This window comes from Pseudophryne corroboree, chromosome 3 (assembly GCF_028390025.1).
Source record: "Pseudophryne corroboree isolate aPseCor3 chromosome 3, aPseCor3.hap2, whole genome shotgun sequence".
Classification (NCBI taxonomy): Eukaryota; Metazoa; Chordata; class Amphibia; order Anura; family Myobatrachidae; genus Pseudophryne; species Pseudophryne corroboree.
Window position 1 is genome coordinate 113,599,116 of NC_086446.1, and position 10,045 is coordinate 113,609,160.

General features: G+C 41.6%; 26 non-coding genes and 18 pseudogenes across 26 annotated transcripts; all 44 read right to left on the reverse strand.

Annotated features, from left to right (window-relative positions):
* Nucleotides 1-104: 104 nt before the first annotated feature.
* LOC134890327 (5S ribosomal RNA) lies at nucleotides 105-223 on the reverse strand (annotated as a pseudogene).
* A 107-nt stretch (nucleotides 224-330) lies between these two features.
* On the reverse strand, nucleotides 331-449 carry LOC135070703 (5S ribosomal RNA). The gene has a single exon (XR_010256857.1). It is a non-coding gene; the product is annotated as a 5S ribosomal RNA (ribosomal RNA).
* Nucleotides 450-556: 107 nt separating this feature from the next.
* On the reverse strand, nucleotides 557-675 carry LOC135066990 (5S ribosomal RNA). The gene has a single exon (XR_010253221.1). It is a non-coding gene; the product is annotated as a 5S ribosomal RNA (ribosomal RNA).
* Nucleotides 676-782: 107 nt separating this feature from the next.
* Nucleotides 783-901, reverse strand: LOC135063295 (5S ribosomal RNA). The gene has a single exon (XR_010249630.1). It is a non-coding gene; the product is annotated as a 5S ribosomal RNA (ribosomal RNA).
* Nucleotides 902-1,008: 107 nt separating this feature from the next.
* Nucleotides 1,009-1,127, reverse strand: LOC134887385 (5S ribosomal RNA; annotated as a pseudogene).
* Nucleotides 1,128-1,234: 107 nt separating this feature from the next.
* LOC134886224 (5S ribosomal RNA) lies at nucleotides 1,235-1,353 on the reverse strand. Its single transcript, XR_010170315.1, has one exon. It is a non-coding gene; the product is annotated as a 5S ribosomal RNA (ribosomal RNA).
* A 107-nt stretch (nucleotides 1,354-1,460) lies between these two features.
* LOC135069309 (5S ribosomal RNA) lies at nucleotides 1,461-1,579 on the reverse strand. Its single transcript, XR_010255492.1, has one exon. It is a non-coding gene; the product is annotated as a 5S ribosomal RNA (ribosomal RNA).
* Nucleotides 1,580-1,686: 107 nt separating this feature from the next.
* Nucleotides 1,687-1,805, reverse strand: LOC134894567 (5S ribosomal RNA; annotated as a pseudogene).
* A 106-nt stretch (nucleotides 1,806-1,911) lies between these two features.
* LOC134893264 (5S ribosomal RNA) lies at nucleotides 1,912-2,030 on the reverse strand (annotated as a pseudogene).
* Nucleotides 2,031-2,137: 107 nt separating this feature from the next.
* LOC134890054 (5S ribosomal RNA) lies at nucleotides 2,138-2,256 on the reverse strand (annotated as a pseudogene).
* A 107-nt stretch (nucleotides 2,257-2,363) lies between these two features.
* Nucleotides 2,364-2,482, reverse strand: LOC135069488 (5S ribosomal RNA). Its single transcript, XR_010255668.1, has one exon. It is a non-coding gene; the product is annotated as a 5S ribosomal RNA (ribosomal RNA).
* A 107-nt stretch (nucleotides 2,483-2,589) lies between these two features.
* Nucleotides 2,590-2,708, reverse strand: LOC135060191 (5S ribosomal RNA). The gene has a single exon (XR_010246583.1). It is a non-coding gene; the product is annotated as a 5S ribosomal RNA (ribosomal RNA).
* A 107-nt stretch (nucleotides 2,709-2,815) lies between these two features.
* LOC135065105 (5S ribosomal RNA) lies at nucleotides 2,816-2,934 on the reverse strand. Its single transcript, XR_010251394.1, has one exon. It is a non-coding gene; the product is annotated as a 5S ribosomal RNA (ribosomal RNA).
* Nucleotides 2,935-3,041: 107 nt separating this feature from the next.
* On the reverse strand, nucleotides 3,042-3,160 carry LOC135070627 (5S ribosomal RNA). The gene has a single exon (XR_010256784.1). It is a non-coding gene; the product is annotated as a 5S ribosomal RNA (ribosomal RNA).
* Nucleotides 3,161-3,267: 107 nt separating this feature from the next.
* Nucleotides 3,268-3,386, reverse strand: LOC135069489 (5S ribosomal RNA). The gene has a single exon (XR_010255669.1). It is a non-coding gene; the product is annotated as a 5S ribosomal RNA (ribosomal RNA).
* Nucleotides 3,387-3,493: 107 nt separating this feature from the next.
* Nucleotides 3,494-3,612, reverse strand: LOC135060192 (5S ribosomal RNA). Its single transcript, XR_010246584.1, has one exon. It is a non-coding gene; the product is annotated as a 5S ribosomal RNA (ribosomal RNA).
* A 107-nt stretch (nucleotides 3,613-3,719) lies between these two features.
* LOC134887921 (5S ribosomal RNA) lies at nucleotides 3,720-3,838 on the reverse strand (annotated as a pseudogene).
* A 107-nt stretch (nucleotides 3,839-3,945) lies between these two features.
* Nucleotides 3,946-4,064, reverse strand: LOC134895296 (5S ribosomal RNA; annotated as a pseudogene).
* A 107-nt stretch (nucleotides 4,065-4,171) lies between these two features.
* On the reverse strand, nucleotides 4,172-4,290 carry LOC135067041 (5S ribosomal RNA). Its single transcript, XR_010253270.1, has one exon. It is a non-coding gene; the product is annotated as a 5S ribosomal RNA (ribosomal RNA).
* A 107-nt stretch (nucleotides 4,291-4,397) lies between these two features.
* On the reverse strand, nucleotides 4,398-4,516 carry LOC134890328 (5S ribosomal RNA; annotated as a pseudogene).
* Nucleotides 4,517-4,623: 107 nt separating this feature from the next.
* LOC135070704 (5S ribosomal RNA) lies at nucleotides 4,624-4,742 on the reverse strand. Its single transcript, XR_010256858.1, has one exon. It is a non-coding gene; the product is annotated as a 5S ribosomal RNA (ribosomal RNA).
* A 107-nt stretch (nucleotides 4,743-4,849) lies between these two features.
* LOC135066991 (5S ribosomal RNA) lies at nucleotides 4,850-4,968 on the reverse strand. The gene has a single exon (XR_010253222.1). It is a non-coding gene; the product is annotated as a 5S ribosomal RNA (ribosomal RNA).
* A 107-nt stretch (nucleotides 4,969-5,075) lies between these two features.
* On the reverse strand, nucleotides 5,076-5,194 carry LOC135063296 (5S ribosomal RNA). Its single transcript, XR_010249631.1, has one exon. It is a non-coding gene; the product is annotated as a 5S ribosomal RNA (ribosomal RNA).
* Nucleotides 5,195-5,301: 107 nt separating this feature from the next.
* LOC134887387 (5S ribosomal RNA) lies at nucleotides 5,302-5,420 on the reverse strand (annotated as a pseudogene).
* Nucleotides 5,421-5,527: 107 nt separating this feature from the next.
* On the reverse strand, nucleotides 5,528-5,646 carry LOC134886225 (5S ribosomal RNA). Its single transcript, XR_010170316.1, has one exon. It is a non-coding gene; the product is annotated as a 5S ribosomal RNA (ribosomal RNA).
* A 107-nt stretch (nucleotides 5,647-5,753) lies between these two features.
* Nucleotides 5,754-5,872, reverse strand: LOC135069310 (5S ribosomal RNA). Its single transcript, XR_010255493.1, has one exon. It is a non-coding gene; the product is annotated as a 5S ribosomal RNA (ribosomal RNA).
* Nucleotides 5,873-5,979: 107 nt separating this feature from the next.
* LOC134894568 (5S ribosomal RNA) lies at nucleotides 5,980-6,098 on the reverse strand (annotated as a pseudogene).
* A 106-nt stretch (nucleotides 6,099-6,204) lies between these two features.
* On the reverse strand, nucleotides 6,205-6,323 carry LOC134888547 (5S ribosomal RNA; annotated as a pseudogene).
* Nucleotides 6,324-6,430: 107 nt separating this feature from the next.
* Nucleotides 6,431-6,549, reverse strand: LOC134890055 (5S ribosomal RNA; annotated as a pseudogene).
* A 107-nt stretch (nucleotides 6,550-6,656) lies between these two features.
* On the reverse strand, nucleotides 6,657-6,775 carry LOC135069490 (5S ribosomal RNA). Its single transcript, XR_010255670.1, has one exon. It is a non-coding gene; the product is annotated as a 5S ribosomal RNA (ribosomal RNA).
* A 107-nt stretch (nucleotides 6,776-6,882) lies between these two features.
* On the reverse strand, nucleotides 6,883-7,001 carry LOC135060193 (5S ribosomal RNA). The gene has a single exon (XR_010246585.1). It is a non-coding gene; the product is annotated as a 5S ribosomal RNA (ribosomal RNA).
* Nucleotides 7,002-7,108: 107 nt separating this feature from the next.
* LOC135065106 (5S ribosomal RNA) lies at nucleotides 7,109-7,227 on the reverse strand. Its single transcript, XR_010251395.1, has one exon. It is a non-coding gene; the product is annotated as a 5S ribosomal RNA (ribosomal RNA).
* A 107-nt stretch (nucleotides 7,228-7,334) lies between these two features.
* Nucleotides 7,335-7,453, reverse strand: LOC135070628 (5S ribosomal RNA). Its single transcript, XR_010256785.1, has one exon. It is a non-coding gene; the product is annotated as a 5S ribosomal RNA (ribosomal RNA).
* A 107-nt stretch (nucleotides 7,454-7,560) lies between these two features.
* Nucleotides 7,561-7,679, reverse strand: LOC135069491 (5S ribosomal RNA). The gene has a single exon (XR_010255671.1). It is a non-coding gene; the product is annotated as a 5S ribosomal RNA (ribosomal RNA).
* A 107-nt stretch (nucleotides 7,680-7,786) lies between these two features.
* Nucleotides 7,787-7,905, reverse strand: LOC135060194 (5S ribosomal RNA). Its single transcript, XR_010246586.1, has one exon. It is a non-coding gene; the product is annotated as a 5S ribosomal RNA (ribosomal RNA).
* Nucleotides 7,906-8,012: 107 nt separating this feature from the next.
* LOC134887922 (5S ribosomal RNA) lies at nucleotides 8,013-8,131 on the reverse strand (annotated as a pseudogene).
* Nucleotides 8,132-8,238: 107 nt separating this feature from the next.
* Nucleotides 8,239-8,357, reverse strand: LOC135065107 (5S ribosomal RNA). Its single transcript, XR_010251396.1, has one exon. It is a non-coding gene; the product is annotated as a 5S ribosomal RNA (ribosomal RNA).
* Nucleotides 8,358-8,464: 107 nt separating this feature from the next.
* LOC135069807 (5S ribosomal RNA) lies at nucleotides 8,465-8,583 on the reverse strand. Its single transcript, XR_010255989.1, has one exon. It is a non-coding gene; the product is annotated as a 5S ribosomal RNA (ribosomal RNA).
* A 107-nt stretch (nucleotides 8,584-8,690) lies between these two features.
* Nucleotides 8,691-8,809, reverse strand: LOC134888548 (5S ribosomal RNA; annotated as a pseudogene).
* A 107-nt stretch (nucleotides 8,810-8,916) lies between these two features.
* On the reverse strand, nucleotides 8,917-9,035 carry LOC134895407 (5S ribosomal RNA; annotated as a pseudogene).
* Nucleotides 9,036-9,142: 107 nt separating this feature from the next.
* Nucleotides 9,143-9,261, reverse strand: LOC134891128 (5S ribosomal RNA; annotated as a pseudogene).
* Nucleotides 9,262-9,368: 107 nt separating this feature from the next.
* LOC134889894 (5S ribosomal RNA) lies at nucleotides 9,369-9,487 on the reverse strand (annotated as a pseudogene).
* Nucleotides 9,488-9,594: 107 nt separating this feature from the next.
* Nucleotides 9,595-9,713, reverse strand: LOC134892607 (5S ribosomal RNA; annotated as a pseudogene).
* Nucleotides 9,714-9,820: 107 nt separating this feature from the next.
* LOC135069311 (5S ribosomal RNA) lies at nucleotides 9,821-9,939 on the reverse strand. The gene has a single exon (XR_010255494.1). It is a non-coding gene; the product is annotated as a 5S ribosomal RNA (ribosomal RNA).
* Between the last annotated feature and the right edge of the window lie 106 nt (nucleotides 9,940-10,045).

The following is a 10,045-nucleotide window of genomic DNA, read 5'->3' on the forward strand; positions in this document are numbered from 1 at the left end:
CTTTGTGGTTTCTGTTAGAACTTTTCTACTTCTAACTACTGGTTCATAAATGAATACATTTGAAAATGGAATGCATCAACAGAACGGTGTTGGCAGTATAAAAATATCTACAGCACCTTGTATTCGCAGGTGGTCTCCCATCCAAGTACTAACCAGGACAAACACTGCTTAGCTTCCAAGATCAGATGAGATTGGGCGTATCCAGTGTGGTGTGGCTGTAGATGAGCTTTGTGGTTTCTGTTAGAACTTTTATACTTCTAACTACTGGTTCATAAATTAATACGTTTGAAAATGGAATGCATCAACAGAACGGTGTTGGCAGTATAAAAATATCTACAGCACCTTGTATTCCCAGGTGGGCTCCCATCCAAGTACTAACCAGGCCCAACACTGCTTAGCTTCCAAGACCAGATGAGATTGGGCGTATCCAGAGTGGTGTGGCCGTAGATGAGCTTTGTGGTTTCTGTTAGAACTTTTCTACTTCTAACTACTGGTTCATAAATGAATACGTTTGAAAATGGAATGCATCAACAGAACGGTGTTGGCAGTATAAAAATATCTACAGCACCTTGTATTCCCAGGTGGGCTCTCATCCAAGTACTAACCAGGCCCAACACTGCTTAGCTTCCAAGATCAGATGAGATTGGGCGTATCCAGTGTGGTATGGCTGTAGATGAGCTTTGTGGTTTCTGTTAGAACTTTTCTACTTCTAACTACTGGTTCATAAATGAATACGTTTGAAAATGGAATGCATCAACAGAACGGTGTTGGCAGTATAAAAATATCTACAGCACCTTGTATTCCCAGGTGGTCTCCCATCCAAATACTAACAAGGCCCAACACTGCTTAGCTTCCAAGATCAGGTGAGATTGGGCGTATCCAGTGTGGTGTGGCTGTAGATGAGCTTTGTGGTTTCTGTTAGAACTTTTCTACTTCTAACTACTGGTTCATAAAAGAATTCGTTTGAAAATGGAATGCATCAACAGTACGGTGTTGGCAGTATTAAAATATCCACAGTACCTTGTATTCCCAGGTGGTCTCCCATCCAAGTACTAACCAGGCCCAACACTGATTAGCTTCCAAGATCAGATGAGATTGGGCGTATCCAGTGTGGTGTGGCTGTAAATGAGCTTTGTGGTTTCTGTTAGAACTTTTCTACTTATAACTACAGGTTCATAAATGAATACGTTTGAAAATGGAATGCATCAACAGAACGGTGTTGGCAGTATAAAAATATCTACAGCACCTTGTATTCCCAGGTGGTCTCCTATCCAAGTACTAACCAGGCCCAAAACTGCTTAGCTTCCAAGATCAGATGAGATTGGGCGTATCCAGTGTGGTGTGGCTGTAGATGAGCTTTGTGGTTTCTGTTAGAACTTTTCTACTTCTAACTACTGGTTCATAAATGAATATATTTGAAAATGGAATGCATCAACAGAATGGTGTTGGCAGTATAAAAATATCTACAGCACCTTGTATTCCCAGGTGGTCTCCCATCCAAGTACTAACCAGGCCCAACACTGCTTAGCTTCTAAGATCAGATGAGATTGGGCATATCCAGTGTGGTGTGGCTGTAGATGAGCTTTATGGTTTCTGTTAGAACTTTTTTACTTCTAACTACTGGTTCATAAATGAATACGTTTGAAAATGGAATGCATCAACAGAATGGTGTTGGCAGTATAAAAATATCTACAGCACCTTGTATTCCCAGGTGGTCTCCCATCCAAGTCCTAACCACGCACAACACTGCTTAGCTTCCAAGATCAGATGAGATTGGGCGTATCCAGTGTGGTGTGGCTGTAGATGAGCTTTGTGGTTTCTGTTAGAACTTTTCTACTTCTAACTATTGTTCATAAATGAATACGTTTGAAAATGGAATGCATCAACAGAACGGTGTTGGCAGTATAAAAATATCTACAGAACCTTGTATTCCCAGGTGGTCTCCCATCCAAGAACTAACCAGGCCCAATACTGCTTAGCTTCCAAGATCAGATGAGATTGGGCGTATCCAATGTGGTGTGGCTGTAGATGCGCTTTGTGGTTTCTGTTAGAACTTTTCTACTACTAACTACTGGTTCATAAATGAATACGTTTGAAAATGCAATGCATCAACAGAACGGTGTTGGCAGTATAAAAATATCTACAGCACCTTGTATTCCCAGGTGGTCTTCCATCCAAGTACTAACCAGGCCCAACACTGCTTAGCTTCTAAGATCAGATGAGATTGGGCATATCCAGTGTGGTGTGGCTGCAGATGAGCTTTGGGGTTTCTGTTAGAACTTTTCTACTTCTAACTACTGGTTCATAAATGAATACGTTTGAAAATGGAATGCATCAACAGAACGGTGTTGGCAGTATAAAAATATCTACAGCGCCTTGTATTCCCAGGTGGTCTCCCATCCAAGTACTAACCAGGCCCAACACTGCTTAGTTTCCAAGATCAGATGAGATTGGGCGTATCCAGTGTGGTGTGGCTGTAGATGAGCTTTGTGGTTTCTGTTAGAACTTTTCTACTTCTAACTACTGGTTCATAAATGAATACATTTGAAAATGGAATGCATCAACAGAACGGTGTTGGCAGTATAAAAATATCTACAGCACCTTGTATTCACAGGTGGTCTCCCATCCAAGTACTAACCAGGCCCAACACTGCTTAGCTTCCAAGATCAGATGAGATTGGGCGTATCCAGTGTGGTGTGGCTGTAGATGAGCTTTGTGGTTTCTGTTAGAACTTTTCTACTTCTAACTACTGGTTCATAAATGAATACATTTGAAAATGGAATGCATCAACAGAACGGTGTTGGCAGTATAAAAATATCTACAGCACCTTGTATTCCCAGGTGGTCTCCCATCCAAGAACTAACCAGGCCCAACACTGCTTAGCTTCCAAGATCAGATGAGATTGGGCGTATCCAGTGTGGTGTGGCTGTAGATGAGCTTTGTGGTTTCTGTTAGAACTTTTCTACTTCTAACTACTGGTTCATAAATGAATACGTTTGAAAATGCAATGCATCAACAGAACGGTGTTGGCAGTATAAAAATATCTACAGCACCCTGTATTCACAGGTGGTCTCCCATCCAAGTACTAACCAGGCCCAACACTGCTTAGTTTCCAAGATCAGATGAGATTGGGCGTATCCAGTGTGGTGTGGCTGTAGATGAGCTTTGTGGTTTCTGTTAGAACTTTTCTACTTCTAACTACTGGTTCATAAATGAATACGTTTGAAAATGGAATGCATCAACAGAACGGTGTTGGCAGTATAAAAATATCTACAGCGCCTTGTATTCCCAGGTGGTCTCCCATCCAAGTACTAACCAGGCCCAACACTGCTTAGTTTCCAAGATCAGATGAGATTGGGCGTATCCAGTGTGGTGTGGCTGTAGATGAGCTTTGTGGTTTCTGTTAGAACTTTTCTACTTCTAACTACTGGTTCATAAATGAATACATTTGAAAATGGAATGCATCAACAGAACGGTGTTGGCAGTATAAAAATATCTACAGCACCTTGTATTCACAGGTGGTCTCCCATCCAAGTACTAACCAGGCCCAACACTGCTTAGCTTCCAAGATCAGATGAGATTGGGCGTATCCAGTGTGGTGTGGCTGTAGATGAGCTTTGTGGTTTCTGTTAGAACTTTTCTACTTCTAACTACTGGTTCATAAATGAATACATTTGAAAATGGAATGCATCAACAGAACGGTGTTGGCAGTATAAAAATATATACAGCGCCTTGTATTCCCAGGTGGTCTCCCATCCAAGTACTAACCAGGCCCAACACTGCTTAGTTTCCAAGATCAGATGAGATTGGGCGTATCCAGTGTGGTGTGGCTGTAGATGAGCTTTGTGGTTTCTGTTAGAACTTTTCTACTTCTAACTACTGGTTCATAAATGAATACGTTTGAAAATGGAATGCATCAACAGAACGGTGTTGGCAGTATAAAAATATCTACAGCACCTTGTATTCCCAGGTTGGCTACCATCCAAGTACTAACCAGGCCCAACACTGCTTAGCTTCTAAGATCAGATGAGATTGGGCATATCCAGTGTGGTGTGGCTGTAGATGAGCTTTGGGGTTTCTGTTAGAACTTTTCTACTTCTAACTACTGGTTCATAAATGAAAACGTTTGAAAATGGAATGCATCAACAGAACGGTGTTGGCAGTATAAAAATATCTACAGCGCCTTGTATTCCCAGGTGGTCTCCCATCCAAATACTAACCAGGCCCAACACTGCTTAGCTTCCAAGATCAGATGAGATTGGGCGTATCCAGTGTGGTGTGGCTGTAGATGAGCTTTGTGGTTTCTGTTAGAACTTTTCTACTTCTAACTACTGGTTCATAAATGAATACATTTGAAAATGGAATGCATCAACAGAACGGTGTTGGCAGTATAAAAATATCTACAGCACCTTGTATTCGCAGGTGGTCTCCCATCCAAGTACTAACCAGGACAAACACTGCTTAGCTTCCAAGATCAGATGAGATTGGGCGTATCCAGTGTGGTGTGGCTGTAGATGAGCTTTGTGGTTTCTGTTAGAACTTTTATACTTCTAACTACTGGTTCATAAATTAATACGTTTGAAAATGGAATGCATCAACAGAACGGTGTTGGCAGTATAAAAATATCTACAGCACCTTGTATTCCCAGGTGGGCTCCCATCCAAGTACTAACCAGGCCCAACACTGCTTAGCTTCCAAGACCAGATGAGATTGGGCGTATCCAGAGTGGTGTGGCCGTAGATGAGCTTTGTGGTTTCTGTTAGAACTTTTCTACTTCTAACTACTGGTTCATAAATGAATACGTTTGAAAATGGAATGCATCAACAGAACGGTGTTGGCAGTATAAAAATATCTACAGCACCTTGTATTCCCAGGTGGGCTCTCATCCAAGTACTAACCAGGCCCAACACTGCTTAGCTTCCAAGATCAGATGAGATTGGGCGTATCCAGTGTGGTATGGCTGTAGATGAGCTTTGTGGTTTCTGTTAGAACTTTTCTACTTCTAACTACTGGTTCATAAATGAATACGTTTGAAAATGGAATGCATCAACAGAACGGTGTTGGCAGTATAAAAATATCTACAGCACCTTGTATTCCCAGGTGGTCTCCCATCCAAATACTAACAAGGCCCAACACTGCTTAGCTTCCAAGATCAGGTGAGATTGGGCGTATCCAGTGTGGTGTGGCTGTAGATGAGCTTTGTGGTTTCTGTTAGAACTTTTCTACTTCTAACTACTGGTTCATAAAAGAATACGTTTGAAAATGGAATGCATCAACAGTACGGTGTTGGCAGTATTAAAATATCCACAGTACCTTGTATTCCCAGGTGGTCTCCCATCCAAGTACTAACCAGGCCCAACACTGATTAGCTTCCAAGATCAGATGAGATTGGGCGTATCCAGTGTGGTGTGGCTGTAAATGAGCTTTGTGGTTTCTGTTAGAACTTTTCTACTTATAACTACAGGTTCATAAATGAATACGTTTGAAAATGGAATGCATCAACAGAACGGTGTTGGCAGTATAAAAATATCTACAGCACCTTGTATTCCCAGGTGGTCTCCTATCCAAGTACTAACCAGGCCCAAAACTGCTTAGCTTCCAAGATCAGATGAGATTGGGCGTATCCAGTGTGGTGTGGCTGTAGATGAGCTTTGTGGTTTCTGTTAGAACTTTTCTACTTCTAACTACTGGTTCATAAATGAATATATTTGAAAATGGAATGCATCAACAGAATGGTGTTGGCAGTATAAAAATATCTACAGCACCTTGTATTCCCAGGTGGTCTCCCATCCAAGTACTAACCAGGCCCAACACTGCTTAGCTTCTAAGATCAGATGAGATTGGGCATATCCAGTGTGGTGTGGCTGTAGATGAGCTTTATGGTTTCTGTTAGAACTTTTTTACTTCTAACTACTGGTTCATAAATGAATACGTTTGAAAATGGAATGCATCAACAGAACGGTGTTGGCAGTATAAAAATATCTACAGCACCTTGTATTCCCAGGTGGTCTCCCATCCAAGTCCTAACCACGCACAACACTGCTTAGCTTCCAAGATCAGATGAGATTGGGCGTATCCAGTGTGGTGTGGCTGTAGATGAGCTTTGTGGTTTCTGTTAGAACTTTTCTACTTCTAACTATTGTTCATAAATGAATACGTTTGAAAATGGAATGCATCAACAGAACGGTGTTGGCAGTATAAAAATATCTACAGCACCTTGTATTCCCAGGTGGTCTCCCATCCAAGAACTAACCAGGCCCAATACTGCTTAGCTTCCAAGATCAGATGAGATTGGGCGTATCCAATGTGGTGTGGCTGTAGATGCGCTTTGTGGTTTCTGTTAGAACTTTTCTACTTCTAACTACTGGTTCATAAATGAATACGTTTGAAAATGCAATGCATCAACAGAACGGTGTTGGCAGTATAAAAATATCTACAGCACCTTGTATTCCCAGGTGGTCTTCCATCCAAGTACTAACCAGGCCCAACACTGCTTAGCTTCTAAGATCAGATGAGATTGGGCATATCCAGTGTGGTGTGGCTGCAGATGAGCTTTGGGGTTTCTGTTAGAACTTTTCTACTTCTAACTACTGGTTCATAAATGAATACGTTTGAAAATGGAATGCATCAACAGAACGGTGTTGGCAGTATAAAAATATCTACAGCGCCTTGTATTCCCAGGTGGTCTCCCATCCAAGTACTAACCAGGCCCAACACTGCTTAGTTTCCAAGATCAGATGAGATTGGGCGTATCCAGTGTGGTGTGGCTGTAGATGAGCTTTGTGGTTTCTGTTAGAACTTTTCTACTTCTAACTACTGGTTCATAAATGAATACATTTGAAAATGGAATGCATCAACAGAACGGTGTTGGCAGTATAAAAATATCTACAGCACCTTGTATTCACAGGTGGTCTCCCATCCAAGTACTAACCAGGCCCAACACTGCTTAGCTTCCAAGATCAGATGAGATTGGGCGTATCCAGTGTGGTGTGGCTGTAGATGAGCTTTGTGGTTTCTGTTAGAACTTTTCTACTTCTAACTACTGGTTCATAAATGAATACATTTGAAAATGGAATGCATCAACAGAACGGTGTTGGCAGTATAAAAATATCTACAGCACCTTGTATTCCCAGGTGGTCTCCCATCCAAGAACTAACCAGGCCCAACACTGCTTAGCTTCCAAGATCAGATGAGATTGGGCGTATCCAGTGTGGTGTGGCTGTAGATGAGCTTTGTGGTTTCTGTTAGAACTTTTCTACTTCTAACTACTGGTTCATAAATGAATACGTTTGAAAATGCAATGCATCAACAGAACGGTGTTGGCAGTATAAAAATATCTACAGCACCCTGTATTCACAGGTGGTCTCCCATCCAAGTACTAACCAGGCCCAACACTGCTTAGTTTCCAAGATCAGATGAGATTGGGCGTATCCAGTGTGGTGTGGCTGTAGATGAGCTTTGTGGTTTCTGTTAGAACTTTTCTACTTCTAACTACTGGTTCATAAATGAATACGTTTGAAAATGGAATGCATCAACAGAACGGTGTTGGCAGTATAAAAATATCTACAGCGCCTTGTATTCCCAGGTGGTCTCCCATCCAAGTACTAACCAGGCCCAACACTGCTTAGTTTCCAAGATCAGATGAGATTGGGCGTATCCAGTGTGGTGTGGCTGTAGATGAGCTTTGTGGTTTCTGTTAGAACTTTTCTACTTCTAACTACTGGTTCATAAATGAATACATTTGAAAATGGAATGCATCAACAGAACGGTGTTGGCAGTATAAAAATATCTACAGCACCTTGTATTCACAGGTGGTCTCCCATCCAAGTACTAACCAGGCCCAACACTGCTTAGCTTCCAAGATCAGATGAGATTGGGCGTATCCAGTGTGGTGTGGCTGTAGATGAGCTTTGTGGTTTCTGTTAGAACTTTTCTACTTCTAACTACTGGTTCATAAATGAATACATTTGAAAATGGAATGCATCAACAGAACGGTGTTGGCAGTATAAAAATATATACAGCGCCTTGTATTCCCAGGTGGTCTCCCATCCAAGTACTAACCAGGCCCAACACTGCTTAGTTTCCAAGATCAGATGAGATTGGGCGTATCCAGTGTGGTGTGGCTGTAGATGAGCTTTGTGGTTTCTGTTAGAACTTTTCTACTTCTAACTACTGGTTCATAAATGAATACGTTTGAAAATGGAATGCATCAACAGAACGGTGTTGGCAGTATAAAAATATCTACAGCACCTTGTATTCCCAGGTGGTCTCCCATCCAAGAACTAACCAGGCCCAACACTGCTTAGCTTCCAAGATCAGATGAGATTGGGCGTATCCAGTGTGGTGTGGCTGTAGATGAGCTTTGTGGTTTCTGTTAGAACTTTTCTACTTCTAACTACTGGTTCATAAATGAATACGTTTGAAAATGCAATGCATCAACAGAACGGTGTTGGCAGTATAAAAATATCTACAGCACCTTGTATTCACAGGTGGTCTCCCATCCAAGTACTAACCAGGCCCAACACTGCTTAGTTTCCAAGATCAGATGAGATTGGGCGTATCCAGTGTGGTGTGGCTGTAGATGAGCTTTGCGGTTTCTGTTAGAACTTTTCTACTTCTAACTACTGGTTCATAAATGAATACGTTTGAAAATGGAATGCATCAACAGAACGGTGTTGGCAGTATAAAAATATCTACAGCACCTTGTATTCCCAGGTGGTCTCCCATCCAAGAACTAACCAGGCCCAATACTGCTTAGCTTCCAAGATCAGATGAGATTGGGCGTATCCAATGTGGTGTGGCTGTAGATGCGCTTTGTGGTTTCTGTTAGAACTTTTCTACTTCTAACTACTGGTTCATAAATGAATACGTTTGAAAATGCAATGCATCAACAGAACGGTGTTGGCAGTATAAAAATATCTACAGCACCTTGTATTCCCAGGTGGTCTCCCATCCAAGTCCTAACCAGGCACAACACTGCTTAGCTTCTAAGATCAGATGAGATTGGGCATATCCAGTGTGGTGTGGCTGTAGATGAGCTTTGGGGTTTCTGTTAGAACTTTTCTACTTCTAACTACTGGTTCATAAATGAATACGTTTGAAAATGGAATGCATCAACAGAACGGTGTTGGCAGTATAAAAATATCTACAGCACCTTGTATTCACAGGTGGTCTCCCATCCAAATACTAACCAGGCCCAACACTGCTTTGTTTCCAAGATCAGATGAGATTGGGCGTATCCAGTGTGGTGTGGCTGTAGATGAGCTTTGTGGTTTCTGTTAGAACTTTTCTACTTCTAACTACTGGTTCATAAATGAATACATTTGAAAATGGAATGCATCAACAGAACGGTGTTGGCAGTATAAAAATATCTACAGCACCTTGTATTCACAGGTGGTCTCCCATCCAAATACTAACCAGGCCCAATACTGCTTAGCTTCCAAGATCAGATGAGATTGGGCGTATCCAATGTGGTGTGGCTGTAGATGAGCTATGTGTTTTCTGTTAGAACTTTTCTACTTCTAACTACTGGTTCATAAATGAATACGTTTGAAAATGGAATGCATCAACAGAACGGTGTTGGCAGTATAAAAATATCTACAGCACCTTCTATTACCAGGTGGTCTCCCATCCAAGTACTAACCAGGCCCAACACTACTTAGCTTCCAAGATCAGATGAGATTGAGCGTATCCAGTGTGGTGTGGCTGTAGATGAGCTTTGTGGTTTTTGTTAGAACTTTTCTACTTCTAACTACTGGTTCATAAATGAATACATTTGAAAATGGAATGCATCAACAGAACGGTGTTGGCAGTATAAAAATATCTACAGCACCTTGTATTCCCAGGTGGTCTCCCATCCAAGTACTAACCAGGCCCAACACTGCTTAGCTTCTAAGATCAGATGAGATTGGGCATATCCAGTGTGGTGTGGCTGTAGATGAGCTTTGGGGTTTCTGTTAGAACTTTTCTACTTCTAACTACTGGTTCATAAATGAAAACGTTTGAAAATGGAATGCATCAACAGAACGGTGTTGGCAGTATAAAA